An 18,088-nucleotide genomic window follows, 5' to 3' on the forward strand; every position below is an offset into this window, starting at 1 on the left:
CAATGCAATCACGCTGTAATGCTTTACTTTATCACTAAGTGGTAGCGATAGTCGTGGAAGCATAAGATTGGCGAGATGACAATGATGCTACGATGGAGATCAAGGTGTCGCGCCGGTGACGATGGTGATCATGACGGTACTTCGGAGATGGAGATCACTAGTACAAGATGATGATGGCCATATCATATCACTTATATTGATTGCATGTGATGTTTATCTTTTATTCATCTTATCTTGCTTTGATCGACGGTAGCATTATAAGATGATCTCTCACTAAATTTCAAGATAAAAGTGTTCTCCCTGAGTATGCACCGTTGCCAAAGTTCGTCGTGCCCAGACACTACGTGATGATCGGGTGTGATAAGCTCTACGTCCATCTACAACGGGTGCAAGCCAGTTTTTGCACAAGCAGAATACTCAGGTTAAACTTGACGAGCCTAGCATATGCAGATATGGCCTCGGAACACTGAGACCGAAAGGTCGAGCGTGAATCATATAGTAGATATGATCAACATATTGATGTTCACCATTGAAAGCTACTCCATTTCATGTGTTGATCGGTTATGGTTTAGTTGATTTGGATCACGTGATCACTTAGAAGATTAGAGGGATGTCTTTCTAAGTGGGAGTTCTTAAGTAATATGATTAATTGAACTTAAATTTATCATGAACTTAGTACCTGATAGTATTTTGCTTGTCTATGTTGATTGTAGATAGATGGCCCATGCTGTTGTTACGTTGAATTTTAATGCGTTCCTTGAGAAAGCAAAGTTGAAAGATGATGGGGGCAATTACACGGACTGGGTCCGTAACTTGAGGATTATCCTCATTGCTGCACAAAAGAATTACGTCCTAGAAGGACCGCTATGTGCCAAGCCTGCTGCAGGAGCAACACCAGATGTTCTGAACGTCTGGCAGAGCAAAGCTGATGACTACTCGATAGTTCAGTGTGCCATGCTTTACGGCTTAGAACCGGGTCTTCAACGACGTTTTGAACGTCATGGAGCATATGAGATGTTCCAGGAGTTGAAGTTAATATTTCAAGCAAATGCCCATATTGAGAGATATGAAGTCTCCAATAAGTTCTATAGCTGCAAGATGGTGGAGAATAGTTCTGTCAGTGAACATATACTCAAAATGTCTGGGTATCATAATCACTTGACTCAACTCGGAGTTAATCTTCCTATTGATAGTGTCATTGATAGAGTTCTTCAATCACTGCCACCAAGCTACAAGAGATTTGTGATGAACTATAACATGCAAGGGATGGATAAGACGATTCCCGAGCTCTTCGCAACGCTAAAAGCTGCAGAGGTAGAAATCAAAAAGGAGCATCAAGTGTTGATGGTCAATAAGACCGTCAGTTTCAAGAAAAAGGGCAAAGGGAAGAAGAAGGGGAACTTCAAGAAGAACAACAAACAAGTTGCTGCTCAGGAGAAGAAACCCAAGTCTGGACCTAAGCCTGAAACTGAGTGCTTCTACTGCAAGCAGACTGGTCACTGGAAGCAGAACTGCCCCAAGTATTTGGCGGATAAGAAGGATGGCAAGGTGAACAAAGGTATATGTGATATACATGTTATTGATGTGTACCTTACTAGAGCTCGCAGTAGCACCTCGGTATTTGATACTGGTTCCGTTGCTAATATTTGCAACTCGAAACAGGGACTACGGATTAAGCGAACACTGGCCAAGGACGAGGTGATGATGCGCGTGGGAAATGGTTCCAAAGTCGATGTGATCGCAGTCGGCACGCTACCTCTACATCTACATTCGGGATTAGTATTAGAACTAAATAATTGTTATTTGGTGCCAGCGTTGAGCATGAACATTATATATGGATCTTGTTTGATGCGAGACGGTTATTCATCTAAATCAAAGAATAATGGTTGTTCTATTTATATGAGTAATATCTTTTATGGTCATGCACCCTTGAAGAGTGGTCTATTTTTGATGAATCTCGATAGTAGTGATACACATATTCATAATGTTGAAGCCGAAAGATGTAGAGTTGATAATGATAGTGCAACTTATTTGTGGCACTATGGTTTAGGTCATATCGACGTAAAGCGCATGAAGAAACTCCATACTGATGGACTTTTGGAACCACTTGATTATGAATCACTTGGTACTTGCGAACCGTGCCTCATGGGCAAGATGACTAAAACGCCGTTCTCCGATACTATGGAGAGAGCAACAGATTTGTTGGAAATCATACATACAGATGTATGTGGTCCGATGAATGTTGAGGCTCGTGGTGGATATCGTTATTTTCTCACCTTCACAGATGATTCAAGCAGATATGGGTATATCTACTTAATGAAACATAAATCTGAAACATTTGAAAAGTTCAAAGAATTCCAGAGTGAAGTTGAAAATCATCGTAACAAGAAAATAAAATTTCTACGATCTGATCGTGGAGGAGAATATTTGAGTTACGAGTTTGGTCTACATTGGAAACAAAGCGGAATAGTTTTGCAACTCACGCCACCCGAAACACCACAGCGTAATGGTGTGTCCAAACATCGTAATCATACCTTACTAGATATGGTGCGATCTATGATGTCTCTTACTGATTTACCGTTGTCGTTTTGGGGTTATGCTTTAGAGACGGCCGCATTCACGTTAAATAGGGAACCATCAAAATCCGTTGAGACGACGCCTTATGAACTGTGGTTTGGCAAGAAACCAAAGTTGTCGTTTCTTAAAGTTTGGGGCTGCGATGCTTATGTGAAAAAGCTTCAACCTGATAGGCTCGAACCCAAATCAAAGAAATGTGTCTTCATAGGATACCCAAAGGAGACTGTTGGGTACACCTTCTATCATAGATCCGAAGGCAAGACATTCGTTGCTAAGAATGGATCCTTTCTAGAGAAGGAGTTTCTCTCGAAAGAAGTGAGTGGGAGGAAAGTAGAACTTGATGAGGTAACTGTACCTGCTCCCTTATTGGAAAGTAGTTCATCACAGAAACCAGTTTCTGTGACACCTACACCAATTAGTGAGGAAGTTAATGATGATGATCATGGAACTTCAGATCAAGTTATTACTGAACCTCGTAGATCAACCAAAGTAAGATCCGCATTAGAGTGGTACGGTAATCCTATTCTGGAAGTCATGCTACTGGATCATGATGAACCTCTGAACTATGAAGAAGCGACGGTGAGCCCAGATTCCGCAAAATGGCTTGAAGCCATGAAATCTGAGATGGGATCCATGTGTGAGAACAAAGTGTGGACTCTGGTTGACTTGCCCGTTGATCGGCAAGCAATTGAGAATAAATGGATCTTCAAGAAGAAGACTGACGCTGACGGTAATATTGTTGTCTACAAAGCTCGACTTGTTGCGAAAGGTTTTCGACAAGTTCAAGGGATTGACTACGATGAGACCTTCTCACCCATAGCGATGCTTAAGTCTGTCCTAATCATGTTAGGAATTGCCGCATTTTATGATTATGAAATTTGGCAGATGGATGTCAAAACTGCATTCCTGAATTGATTTATGGAACAAGAGTTGTATATGATGCAACCAAAAGGTTTTGTCGATCCAAAGGGAGCTAACAAAGTGTGCAAGCTCCAGCGATCCATTTATCGACTGGTGCAAGCCTCTCGGAGTTGGAATAAACGCTTTGATAGTGTGATCAAAGCATTTGGTTTTGTACAGACTTTTGGAGAAGCATGTATTTACAAGAAAGATTGTGGGAGCTCTGTAGCATTTCTGATATTATATGTGGATGACATATTACTAATTGGAAATGATATAGAATTTCTAGATAGCATAAAGGGATACTTGAATAAAAGTTTTTCTATGAAAGACCTCAGTGAAGCTGCTTACATATTGGGCATCAAGATCTATAGAGATAGATCAAGACGCTTAATTGGACTTTCACAAAGCACATACCTTGACAAAGTTTTGAAAAAGTTCAAAATGGATCAAGCAAAGAAAGGGTTGTTGCCCGTGTTACAAGGTGTGAAGTTGAGTAAGACTCAATGCCCGACCACTGCAGAAGATAGAGAGAGGATGAAAGATTTTCCCTATGCTTCAGCCATAGGCTCTATCATGTATACAATGATGTGTACCAGACCTGATGTGTGCCTTGCTATAAGTCTAGCAGGGAGGTACCAAAGTAATCTAGGAGTGGATCACTAGACAACGGTTAAGAACATCCTGAAATACCTGAAAAGGACTAAGGATATGTTTCTCATTTATGGAGGTGACAAAGAGCTCATCGTAAATGGTTACATTGACGCAAGCTTTGACACTGATTGGGACGATTCTAAATCGCAAACTGGATACGTGTTTATATTAAACGGTGGATCTGTCAGTTGGTGAAGTTCTAAACAAATCGTCGTGGCGGGATCTACGTGTGAAGCGGAGTACATAGCTGCTTCGGAAGCAGCAAATGAAGGAGTCTGGATGAAGGAGTTCATATCCAATCTAGGTGTCATACCTAGTGCATCGGGTCCAATGAAAATCTTTTGTGACAATACTGGTGCAATTGCCTTGGCCAAGGAATCCAGATTTCACGAGAGAACCAAGCACATCAAGAGATGCTTCAATTCCATTCGGGATTTAGTCTAGGTGGGAGACATAGAAATTTGCAAGATACATACGGTTCTGAATGTTGCAGACCCATTGACTAAGCCTCTTCCACGAGCAAAACATGATCAGCACCAAGGCTCCATGGGTGTTAGAATCATTACTATGTAATCTAGATTATTGACTCTAGTGCAAGTGGGAGACTGAAGGAAATATGCCCTAGAGGCAATAATAAAGTTATTATTTATTTCCTTATTTCATGATAAATGTTTATTATTCATGCTAGAATTGTATTAATCGGAAACATAATACATGTGTGAATACATAGACAAACAGAGTGTCACTAGTATGCCTCTACTTGACTAGCTCGTTGATCAAAGATGGTTAAGTTTCCTAACCATAGACATGAGTTGTCATTTGATTAATGGGATCACATCATTAGGAGAATGATGTGATTGACTTGACCCATTCCTTTAGCTTAGCACTTTATCATTTAGTTTGTTGCTGTTGCTTTCTTCATGACTTATACATGTTCCTATGACTATGAGATTATGCAACTCCCGTTTACCAGAGGAACACTTTGTGTGCCACCAAATGTCACAACGTACCTGGGTGATTATAAAGGTGCTCTACAGGTGTCTCCAAAGGTACTTGTTGGGTTGGCGTATTTCGAGATTAGGATTTGTCACTCCGATTGTCGGAGAGGTATCTTTGGGCCCACTCGGTAATGCACATCACTATAAGCCTTGCAAGCATTTCAACTAATGAGTTAGTTGCAGGATGATGTATTACGGAACGAGTAAAGAGACTTGCCGGTAACGAGATTGAACTAGGTATTGAGATACCGACGATCGAATCTCAGGGAAGTAAGATACTGATGACAAAGGGAACAACGTATGTTGTTATGCGGTCTGACAGATAAAGATCTTTATAAAATATGTAGGAGCCAATATGGGCATCCAGGTCCCGCTATTGGTTATTGACCAGAGAGGTGTCTCGGTCATGTGTACATAGTTCTCGAACCCGTAGGGTCCCCACGCTTAACGTTCGTTGACGATATAGTACTATATGAGTTATGTATGTTGATGACCGAATGTTGTTCGGAGTCCGGGATGAGATCACAGACATGACGAGGAACTCCGGAATGGTCCGGAGATAAAGTTTGATATATGGGATAATAGTGTTTGGTCACCGTAAGGGTTCCGGAAATCACCGGAAGGGGTTCCGGATGTTTCCCGAAATGTTTGGGTACGAGAACACTTTATTTGGGCCAAAGGGGAAAGCCCACAAGGTTTTTGGAAAGCGCAAAAGGAAGTTTTGCGCAGTCCAGGGCCAGACGCCAGGGTCCGTGGTGTCTGGGTCCAGACGCCGGGAACCATGGCGTCTGGCCCTGGAGTCCGAGAAGAACTCTTGCCTTTTGGGCAAAATCGACTTTGAGGAGGCTTTTGCTCCAAGTATCGACCCCAGGGCTCAACATATAAATAGAGGGGCAGGGCTAGCAGCAAAGAGACATCAAGAAACACCAAGCCATGTGCCGGCAACCCCGTCCCCTCTAGTTTATCCTCCGTCACAGTTTTCGTAGTGCTTAGGCGAAGCCGTGCGGAGATTGTTCTTCACCAACACCATCACCACGCCGTCGTGCTGCCGGAACTCATCTACTACTTCGCCCCTCTTGCTGGATCGAGAAGGCGAGGACGTCACCGAGCCGAACATGTGCAGAACTCGGAGGTGCCGTGCTTTCGGTACTTGGATCAGTCGGACATGAAGACGTACAATTACATCAACCGCGTTGATATAACGCTTCCGCGAACGGTCTACGAGGGTACGTAGACAACACTCTCCCCTCCCGTTGCTATGCATCATCATGATCTTGCGTGTGCGTTGGAATTTTTTTGAAATTACTATGTTCCCCAACAGGAACAAACGCAAATCAGGAGACTTGGAGTGGAAGTCTAGAACTCCGCGAAGCTTCCACGAGATAGGAGGGCGCGCCCAGGGGGGTAGGCACGCCCCACCCTCGTGGGCCCCACAGAGCTAAACCGACGCACTTCTTTCGCCTATATATACTCTTATACCCTAAAAACATCAGGGGGAGCCACGAAACCACTTTTCCACCGCCGCAACCTTCTGTACCCGTGAGATCCCATCTGGGGCATTTTTTGGCGATCTGCCAGAGGGGGATTCGATCATGGAGGGCTTCTACATCAACACCATAGCCTCTCCGATGATGTGTGAGTATTTTACCACGGACCTTCGGGTCCATAATTATTAGCTAAATGGCTTCTTCTCTCTCTTTGGTTCTCAATACAAAGTTCTCCTCGATGTTCTTGGAGATCTATTCGATGTAATACTTTTTGCGATGTGTTTGCCGAGATCATATGAATTGTGGATTTATGATCAAGTTTATCTATGAATAATATTTGGTTCTTTTCTGAATTCTTATATGCATGATTTTTTATCTTTGAATGTCTCTTCAAATTATCGGTTTAGTTTGGCCTACTAGGTTGATCTTTCTTGCAATGGGAGAAGTGCTTAGCTTTGGGTTCATTCTTGGGGTGTCCTTTCCCAGTGACAGTAGGGGCAGCAAGGCATTTATTGTATTATTGCCATCAAGGATAAAAAGATGGGGTTTATATCATATTGCTTGAGTTTATCCCTCTACATCATGTCGTCTTGCCTAAAGCATTACTCTGTTCTTATGAACTTAATAGTCTAGATGCATGCTGGATAGCGGTCGATGTGTGGAGTAATAGTAGTAGATGCAGAATCGTTTCGTTCTACTTAACACGGACGTGATTCCTATGTTCATAATCATTGCCTAGATATTCTCATAATTATGTGCTCTTTTATCAATTGCTCGGCAGTAAATTGTTCACCCACCGTAATACATGCTATCATGAGAGAAGCCACTAGTGAAACCTATGCCCCTGGGTCTCTTTCTTATTATGTTGCATCTCTTTTATTATCGCATCTCATTTAATCTTTTACAATCTTTACTTTCCAATATATACAACAAAAATACCAAAAATATTTATCTTACTGTCTTTATCAGATCTCACTTTCGCTAGTGACCGTGAAGGGATTGACAACCCCTTTATCGTGTTGGTTGCGAGGTTCTTGAATGTTTGTGCAGGTACTAGGTGACTTGCGTGTTATCTCCTACTGGATTGATACCTTGGTTCTCATAAACTGAGGGAAATACTTACGCTACTTTGTTGCATCACCCTTTCCTCTTCAATGGAAAACCAACGCATGGTCAAGAGGTAGCAAGTACCCGATGGCGTTCGCCCCCCCCCCCTGCATCCTCATCCGGGGCGCGCGCCATAGGGTGGACAAGCACGGGAGCCACAAAAAGATGGGGTTCTCGTGAGGCCCTTCAAGGCCCGCCGGGCGAAGCCCCCACTCGTCGAAGAGAGGCACCTGCCTCGCGAAGTACTCTTTGTTCGAACAATGGTACAAGAGGAAACCATCCTACGAAAGCGCGGCAGGCGCTGGGTCGCCCATCTGGAGCTCAAGCATTGTGCGCAGCGTCTTGGAGTGAAGTGAAGGCACCTGGAGCCTCATGGGGTCCTTGGTGCTGGTGAAGTCCAGCATTGGGCGAGAATGGCGCTAGAGCGGGGCGATGCACCACCGAATGAACTCCTTCACCACCATCGGCGCCGTCATCCCGACCTTCTTCAGCTTGGCCAACCTAGACCAGACGCGGGAGAGCTGGCGGTCGGTAAGCTTCATGTGCCCCCAACTGGAGCTAGGTTCCGCCGGCACCCGCGGGAGAAGGAGCAGGGGGCTGAGCATGCCGACATCCACGTACATCCACTGCTTCCGGAATCCCTTTGCACTCGGGCGGAGCATGAAGTTGATGCCTTAGCTAGCTATCACCGCCTTTTCCTGGAATGCCACACATCCAGAGCATTAGCGGTTGTCGACCAAGTGGAGCGAGAAGAAGTGGCGAAACAAGGCGACGGACGGGGCAATCCCCATTATAGCCTCGCACAGGAAGGCGAAGACAGCAAGGAGGATGATGAACCGAGGGTCTAGATGTAGTGCTTGGATCTGGTAGTGCGAGAGTGTGGCATTGAAGAAATCAGAGAAAGGAGGGACAAGGCTGGCCAGAAGAGCATGAAGATGGATGGGGATCTTGGTGGCCTCCATGTCGATCATATCCTGGGAAGCAGGCCAGTCCGCCGTCGCCTTCCACTCATTGGAATCGGTGGCAAGGGCCGGCCGGACCTTGTCAAGCCCCTCCCGATTGATCACCGTCAACCAATCAAGGGTGGGCTCCAAGTCTGGCCAAGATTTGGCGGGAGTGCAGGCCTTTCCTTTCTTATTCGACCTTGGGGCCATGGCCTCAAGGGAGGATTGGTATCGGCGCCGAATCTGGGAGAAGAGTCGCAAGTTCGCAGGAAAGAGGGGGGGAAAGGGCGAACACAGTGGCAATGATGGCAACGCTGCACTCGCAACAAGCACCCGTCAAGTCTAGCGGTTATCGAGGCTGCGTGGGGAAGCGGAGACGCCTATGTCCCATCAAGCGCCATGCGTCGACCGGGGCCGCAGGCGGTTAGGGCCCGCGGCGCTCCGCCCATGCCCCTTGGCTTCGCCTCGAAGCCAAGTCCAAGCGCGCCTTGGGCCCAGGGGCTACTGTCGTCTTTCTGGGAACGGGGGTACCTAGACTTGCCTGCCCGTGGCCCACGACGTTGCTCCATCAACGGTGTAGTATGGCCCACCTTCATCATCAACAACCCATGACCCTCACGAGGGGCTGAGCCTCACGAGGCGGACGACACCAAGACCTCCGGAAGGAGCGGCCTCCACTACAAAAAAAGACACATCCATGACATTTTGGGCTGAACGAAAAATTACTCTGTCATGCTTATGAAACTTCTATGACGATAATTGTGACAAAACCCGGTATCATCATAGATGTGGTGGGCTCCTACTTATATGACAAAAAATCTTGACAGAAAATGGGCTTTTCATCCTGGGCGGGCCGGAGACGCAGCTGCATGACATTCTTTGGGCCATCCATGACGGAAGAAACCGTGGTCGAAGCGAGGGCGAGGAAAATATCAGGGAGTTCCCGGTTACGGTGGGTGGTCGGGGCAGAGCGATGCGCGTTTCTCTCGTACACATACGCGCATGGGTGTGAGGCATTGGTCTCTAACTGAACCCGAGCGAGGCGTTCTCCTCCTGAAACCGAGAGGTTGCATTGCAGGCTACGCGTTACTGAACCCGAGCGATCGATCGATGGCTGTTAACTGAACCCGATCAAGCGATTACTTCGCTACTGCTGCTAACAGAAGCCGATCGAACCTGCTGCCTCTGGATGAAAAATGAGTGTTGTTGGGGGGTTGGATGAACAGTTCGTGGTGAGGGGTGGATGAACAAGACCTCGTGGTAGTAGAGGTCGTTGCCGCTGGATGAATAGTAACCCGATCAATCGAGCCGGTTGGGGGGGGATGAACGGGACCCCATGGAGGGCTGGATGAATAGCATGACCCCGTGGAGGGCTGGTTGAATAGTAGCCCGTGGAGGGCTGGATGAATAGTAGCCGGTGGAGAGGTGGTTGAACAGGACCCCGTGGAGAAGGCTGGTTGAACAGTAGCTGGTGGTGGAGCGGTGGAGGCTCCACCAGCTACTTGAACAGTAGCCGATCAACAGGACCCCATATCGACCATAGGAAGTCCAAGAGAAGTCCGTTTTCTCCGTTTTGTGGTACGCCAGACCCCACCCGATGAACAGATGTAGCAACCTGACCTCAAACGGTCAAGTCTTTGTGCTTCAGTGTCATACCTGGATCGGTAATGCTGACACACACAATACTCGAGGATTTATAACAGAGTGGCCATCACACACTCATTACATCGAATATCTCCAAAGAGAACTTATTTCAATAAATATGGCTTAAGGCCATCTAATACGGTAACAGCGGAAGGCTTGGAAGATAAACTGAGTCCATCAACTCCAACGGCATAGCTGAGCTGTATGGCAACGACCTAACGAACCTTACTCCTCGTCTGAAAAGTTTGCAACATAATACATTGCAGCCCGAAAATGGGTCAGCACATGGAATATGCTGGCAAAATAACACAGTAGACCAAGAATAGAATAATACTATCACTATATGCATATTTGGCTGGTGGAAAGCTCTATGGTTATAGTTTTGCAAAAAGCCAATTTTTTCCTACAACAAAGGAATAGATTTTATTTTAACTATCATGGTAGTTGAAACATCATTGAGAAGGTTCCTCCAACTCAATCCCAATTAAAGTAATTAACAACCCAACAATATTAAGTTAAAAGTGATGAGATACTTAAGATACTCCAAGTACTAGATACTCAAAATTTGTCCATAACTGGGAAGACGGCTAACCATGATTAGTTTATACACTCTGCAGAGGTTTGCGCACTTTTCCCTGCAAGACTCGATCTCCTCCATTGGATTTCTCGCACTACATGGTGTTTGAGAAACGGATGACCGAGACACAGTCTTTTGGAAACATTAACTCTCTACTCCGGGCAGACCATACCAAACCTACAATCCCACTACCTGCTGATCCACCTCTTCAAGAGCTTCACATAACTTACTCAACTATGCTAGAGCCCATAATAGCTTGTGGCTGCACACGTAAGTTTCTAGCATGAATCATCTCAGTTCCCTTTGAGCCAGGGTGGCGGTCCATAGGAAGATCACACGGGTACTCCGGGATTTCCAGAAAATACAGGCAACACTGGTACTCCAGGTTCCTCAATCCACCCAGATGTGTATTTAAGTTGCCACCTTAAGTTGAACCATTACTTATCAATCTCACATCTGTCATGGATTTCACTCACCTAAACCACGTCTACGAGCATAGCATACCAATATAAGCAACGCGTAGAAGTAACTCCCAAAGGTTTGAATGTAACAGGGTAATAGGTTCTACCTCATCAACTACTTCCCAACCCACATGTTAATGACATCCTAACCATGCAATATTTGAGGATTGGAACTAATGCATAAAAACTTGGTGATAAAGGGGTATGATCAAAGTGTTACTTGCCTTCCTGATGATCCGCGTAACCTAGAGACTCCAAATAACACGCTTCGCACTCCGAAAATTCTATCGCAAACAAACAATAGCATACATAAGCAATCAAGCTAAGAAACACGGGTAAATCACAGAAAAGAAGATCTAACCAGAAAGTTCAACTTAAGAACTCCGGTTTGCAAAAAGATTCAAATCGAACGGAGCAACGAAACTCAAACGGAGAAAGAAACAAGATCCGTTTACTAATCTGGACCAAGGTAAAATTTCATAGTAGCAAAAACTTGTGCAAGTTGGTTAGACGAAAAGAGGGTCTCGAGATGAAGGTCTAGGCGCTTGAATCGCCTGATTCCGACTAACGAGTGAAAAGATAAACTAGAACGAAAATCGGATCAGAACTCGCGATCAGATATAATCGTGGATTAATCCGATAAAAGAAAACTGACGAACAGGCTAACGAACGAGCGTTTGTTATCTGTAACTAACGAGCGAAAACCGTTCATTAAAACGAATGTCCGGACGAACGTCCACTAAACAAAAAAACCAAAAAAACGGCGAACCGAAAAAAACGACTTAGGTTTTCTAACGAAAACCGAACTGGTTTTCTAAAAAAACCGAACGGCGCTATACCGCCAGCGAGGTCCGGCACGGCGGCGGCTCCGGCACGGCGGCGCAACGCGGGGCGGCGGTGGTGGCGGCTCGCAGCGAGGGCGGCGCGGCAGCGGGCAAAGGGCGGCGAGGCGACGCGGCAGCGGGCGACGGGTGGCACGACGACTCGCGGCGGCGGGGTGGGCGGCTCCAAGGGCGGCGGGGCGCGGCTTTTGAGGAGAGGGGGCGGTGCCTTGCGGGAGGGGGCACGGCGCGGGGGAAGCAGAGTCCGAGCCGGACTCCGGTTCGGCGGCGCGGCGGCGGCGGTCTCCCATTAGGAGACGGCGGCGCGGGGAGGTGGGAATGGCGGCTGGGCTTCGGCCCAGTTAGCCCTTGGCGCGTTTTTTAAATAATTCCGCCGAAACTAAAAAAATCCTAGAAAATAAAATAAAATTCTAAAAATGCCAAAACAAATTTTCTCCGTCTAAATAAAATATTTTGAACGAGATGAACATTTTCTTGGCCCTAAAATGAAATTTTGAAAACGTGCAATTTTTTTCTAATGCAAACAAAATTGCAATAAAATCCAAATAAAAGCAAATATTTATTTTAATATTTTCCCATGTGGCTTCGTCCTAGGTATGGTGGCTCCATTGAACTTTGCAGAACTTGATGACCTTGCTGCGGGTGAGTCGACTGGCAAACTCCAAAATCTTGACTGGCTTCTCCTCATAAGTCAGGTCCTTATCCAACTAAATCGCCTCCAAGGGTACGGTATCTCTTAGTGGTATGTCAGCCATCTCAGCATGGCAATTCTTCAACTGGGAAACATGAAACACATCGTGAACTCCTGACAGTCCTTCAGGTAACTCCAACTTGTAGGCAACTTCTCCTATTCGTTCCAAAACATGATACGGTCCTACAAATCTTGGGGCTAACTTTCCCTTAACTCCAAAACGTTTCACTCCTCGCAGAGGATATATTCGCAGATATGCTCATTCTCCAATTTCATAGGTTACCTCCTTGCGTTTTGAGTCTGCATAACTCTTCTGTCTGGACTGAGCTATCTTCAGTCTATCCCAGATCAGTTTAACCTTCTCCTCAAACTCTTTGATCAAGTCTGGTCCAAACAACTGTTGGTCTCCGACTTCATCCCACATCAATGGTGTCCTGCACCTTCTTCCATACAGGGCTTCAAATGGTGCCATCTTCAAACTGGCTTGGTAACTATTGTTGTATGAGAACTCTGCGTAAGGCAGATTGTCATACCAACTAGATCCATAATCTAGCGCACAGGCTCTCAACATGTCCTCCAGAATCTGATTGACTCTCTCGGTCTGTCCATCCGTCTGCAGGTGAAATGCTGTACTGAACTCCAATCTCGTTCCCAAAGTCTGGTGCAGCTGATGCCAAAACTTTGAAGTAAACTCTGTTCCTCTATCCGATACGATGGTCCTCGGAACTCCATGCAGACATACGATCCTGGTCATATATATCTTGGCGAACTTTGCACTAGTATAAGTTGTTTTCACTGGGATAAAGTGTGCCACTTTGGTCAATCAGTCAACTACTACCCATATAGAATCATATCCTGATTTGGTCCTAGGCAATCCGGTGATAAAATCCAAGCCAAGTTTATCCCACTTCCATTCGGGTATTGGCATAGGCTGTAATAATCCTGCTGGCTTTTGATGCTCTGCCTTCACTCTCTGACATACATCACATATGGCCACATACTCGGCGATATCCTTCTTCATCCCTGTCCACCAAAAACGTTCCTTCAAATCCAAATACATCTTGGTGTTTCCAGGGTGTATTGAGTATGGTGAGTCATGAGCCTCCTGAAGCATTAACTTCCTACTCGGTGCATTATTGGGCACATAAACACGGTCCTCGAACCATAAGGTGTCGTGCTCATCCTCAAGAAAACCTTTGGCCTTTCCTTCACTCATTTTCTCTTTTATCTCGACAATCTCTTTGTCATCCTTCTGATCTTCTTGAATCTTTCCCAAAAATGTAGACTGCATCTCCAATCGAAGTTCCCGGAGATCCTCTGCTAACTCCTTCAGCAATCCCATGCTTATTAGGGTATTAGCATAGCTCTTCCGGCTCAAAGCGTCTGCTACGACATTGGCCTTTCCTCGATGATAATGAAGCTTCATGTCATAATCCTTTATAAGGCTCAAACTCTTATGATCCGTGTACACATCGCAATGGTTTACAATAAGGTAATGTCTCCAAGTCTTCAACGCATGCACTACGGCTGCTAGCTCCAAATCATGCGTGGCATAATTTAACTCGTGTGGTTTTAGTTGTCGTGAGGCATACGAAACAACTCTTTCGTCTTGCATAAGCACACTTCCAAGTCCTAAGCAAGAGGCGTCGCAATATACTTGAAAATCCTTACGTATATCCGGCAGTGTCAGCACTGGGGCTGTAGTCAAACGTTTCTTCAGCTCCTGGAAACTTGCCTCGCAATCTTCCGTCCATTTAAACTTTGTCTCCTTCTTCAATAATTCTGTCATGGGTTTTGTAGTCTTTGAAAAATTCTCAATGAATCTTCGGTAGTATCCTGCGAGTCCAAGAAAACTGCGGATCTCGCTAACTGAAGTGGGTGCCAACCATTCAGTGACTGACTAAACCTTGGTGGGATCTACTGCTATACCTTCTCCTGATATAACATGTCCAAGGAATCCGACTTCCTTCAACCAAAACTCGCATTTGCTGAACTTGGCATATAACTGATGTTCCCTGAGTTTCTCAAGAACTAAACGCAAATGCTCCTTGTGTTCCTCTTCATTCTTTGAATATAACATTATATCATCAATGAACACCAGAACAAACTTATCCAAATATTCCATCAACACCTTGTTCATCATGCTCATGAAATAGGCAGGGGCGTTAATCAGTCCAAATGACATGACCATATATTTGTATAACCCGTACCGTGTGGTGAAGGCTGTCTTTGGTATATCCTTCTCTCGTATCTTCAACTGATGGTATCCTGATCGTAGATCGATCTTCGAAAACACCTTAGCTCCTTGCAGCTGGTCAAACAGATCATTGATCGTCGGCAATGGGTACTTGTTCTTGATTGTCACTTCATTCAATGCCCGATAATCAACAACCATTCTTAGGGATTTATCCTTCTTCTCAACCAAAAGCACTGAGGCTCCCCATGGTGATGAACTCCGTCGTATGTATCCTTTCTCCAATAACTCCTTGATCTGTTTCTTAATCTCCTCCAGATCATTTGCGGGCATCATATAGGGCCTCTTGGATATTGGCCCTGTTCCTGGCAATAGCTCTATCAAAAACTCGATATCTCGATTCGGTGGCATGCCTGGTAACTCCTCTGGTGTTGACACCAGATTTTGACACGGCCAAGAACTTAACTAAGATGGCCTGAAATGGAGAAGGGCGCAAAGTGAGAAAGTTCCGGATCATCAAAAGGAGTAACTTTCATATATGGGCCATAGCCATCCGGTCTCATCTCTACGGTCGAAGTTGTGTTTGAAATACTCAGATTTTATATTCAGAACAATATTCAGCTGATTACACCCCCAAGGTGGACTCATATGAGAAATGTTTCTACACAGATTATCTTCGTCTCGTCGAGACGATCGATTTCAATATAAAAAATGTCTAAATTGGAGTTCATATGCAAAACTTAGAGCCACAATGGTGTGTTGCATAAGTTTGCCCCGGAAGTTCCGGGCAAAATTTCCGGGGAGGTTCCGGACTAAACCAAAAGTTTGCACGCGGTGCGCCCCGAAGACTGGAATTTTAACATTATTTGCAGATTTGCAGGGCCGATTTCGACATCAAGATGACCTCGGATGAAAAAGTGATCAACTGAAGAGTTTTTCTCCATTGCAAGATCTACAACTTTGGTTTCGGGACCATCGTCATCCGTTTCTTGATATAATTTCTGCCCAGAAGTTCCGTCCCTCGTAGTCCGAGTTAGGGTAACTTTTGATGATTTGGACGTGATTTGAGTCCTTTTCTTGTACAGGAAGTCCAGCCGCCTCATATATACGTAAGGGGTGACAGCCGATTAAACAACACACAATCGATCAAATCATATACCACTTTTTACCTTTACCTTTATCTCTCTCATTTGTTCTTCTTCTTCCTCGTTCTTTGTTTGTTCTTTGTTTACAGGGCGGCGAACCTCGAGGCCCTAGGGGCGGTCAGGCCGACCTAGGGCAGCCCATAGCCACCGCGCGCCCTGACGGGGTCCCTCCCGGGCGTGTGGGGTTTCGGGTCCTCAAAAGCGCCCGCCGGATTGTCTTGCGTACCGTGCTTCCGGCGGGTCTCCTTCGACGTGAGCTGCGGTGCATCACCCCCGGCGTCGAGGGTACACGGTGACGTGTTCGTGTGCGAACACACAGGGCCGGCCCGGGGGGGGGGGGGGTAGGGGGGCGGCCACCCCGGGCCCCCACAAGTTAGGGGCCCCACCTAGGTAATGTAGGTATTAGGTATAGCAGGCTAGCTAGGCCCCTGTCAGAAAAAATAGTCAAAGGCGAGGCCTTTCAGGCTTCACACACACTAACAGGATCGCAAGCCAAACGAGTAGCAGCGGCCGGATTAGCGACAGGCGCGCCTTGATTAGCGATCACTTCCTTCATCATTCAGGTAAAAAAAACAACGATCTGCCATCCTTCATGGCTTGACCTAAAAAGAGGGCGATCGTGATTTCCCAAGCTCCCAGCCTAGGCCGCCGACGCCGCATGCCGACACGCCGTACTGCAAGTCTGCCGCCGGGCTGTTGCTATTTCCTAATTCCCTTATCATCTTCTTCCTAAGCTAGTCCACTGATGATTTCAGTTCAGGGGGCCTCATCGTCACTCTTGGTCATTTGCTCCCCAACTTCAGGCGCTGCAAGCCTGCAAACAGCACACCGACTGACGCTCTCACGAATTCAACCATCAGATCAGAATTAGGTATATTATATTTGTGATTTTCTGTTCCTCCATGTGTATGTGGCACCATTTAATAATTGATGCAAACGTAGCTTTTCAGGATTGTGGGTTAGGATGCCGCCAAGAAACAAGACGTATGCATCAGATAGCAATGAAAGGAAAAGGAAACATTCTCTCTTGATGGTTCATTTGATGTCGAGGTATATGATTTTATTTCTAAATTGAAGATTATGAGATTCACTTTGCGAGATGGCGGAATGTCTGCTATGGAGATATTTGGGCATGTCAGAGAAGTTGATTGTAATCCAAATATCTTCATTGTTTATCGCATCTTGTTTTCTATCCTTGTGGTGGTTGTATCGGCTGAAAGAAGTATTAGAAAGGTGAAACTGTTGAAGAATTATTTGAGGTCAACAATGACTCAAAAGAGGTTAAATGATTTGGCTACATTGTGGATTGAGAAGAAATTATTGGATGAGATTGACATTGACTCCATCAAAAGTGACTTTGCATCGAGGAATGTTAAAACAAAATTTTAAGGTAATATGCATAAATTAATTGATACACATACTGATTTTCAATGCATTGTAGTGTTATTAATATTTTATATATATATATATACATATAATATTTATTTTACTATGATGTGTTTATTAAGGGCCCCAAATTGTAATTTCGCCCCGGGCCCCCAAAATCTCAGGACCGGCCCTGCGAACACACTTTTTGGCGACTCCGCTGGGGACGAAGCTTTGAACGGTCTCCAACCTGTTCTTACTATGAAGAGATCGTCATCAAGTTGCTGCAATCTACAAAGGTAATATGAATACCCAATTCCCCTTTCTAGATGCAAATAATCCATATGTTGTTGCTGGATCACCTAATGAGCATAATGTATCGGCTAGCCCTAGTTTTATCAATCATGCATCTAATTATGCGCAAGGGCCGATGCAAAGCAATCTTCATGCTTCAAATTCTTATGATTTTAGCAACGTACAAAATATGTATCCAAACTCTCAT

This window comes from Triticum urartu, chromosome 2A (genome assembly GCF_056163025.1).
Source record: "Triticum urartu cultivar PI428250 chromosome 2A, HENAU_Tu73, whole genome shotgun sequence".
Classification (NCBI taxonomy): domain Eukaryota; kingdom Viridiplantae; phylum Streptophyta; class Magnoliopsida; order Poales; family Poaceae; genus Triticum; species Triticum urartu.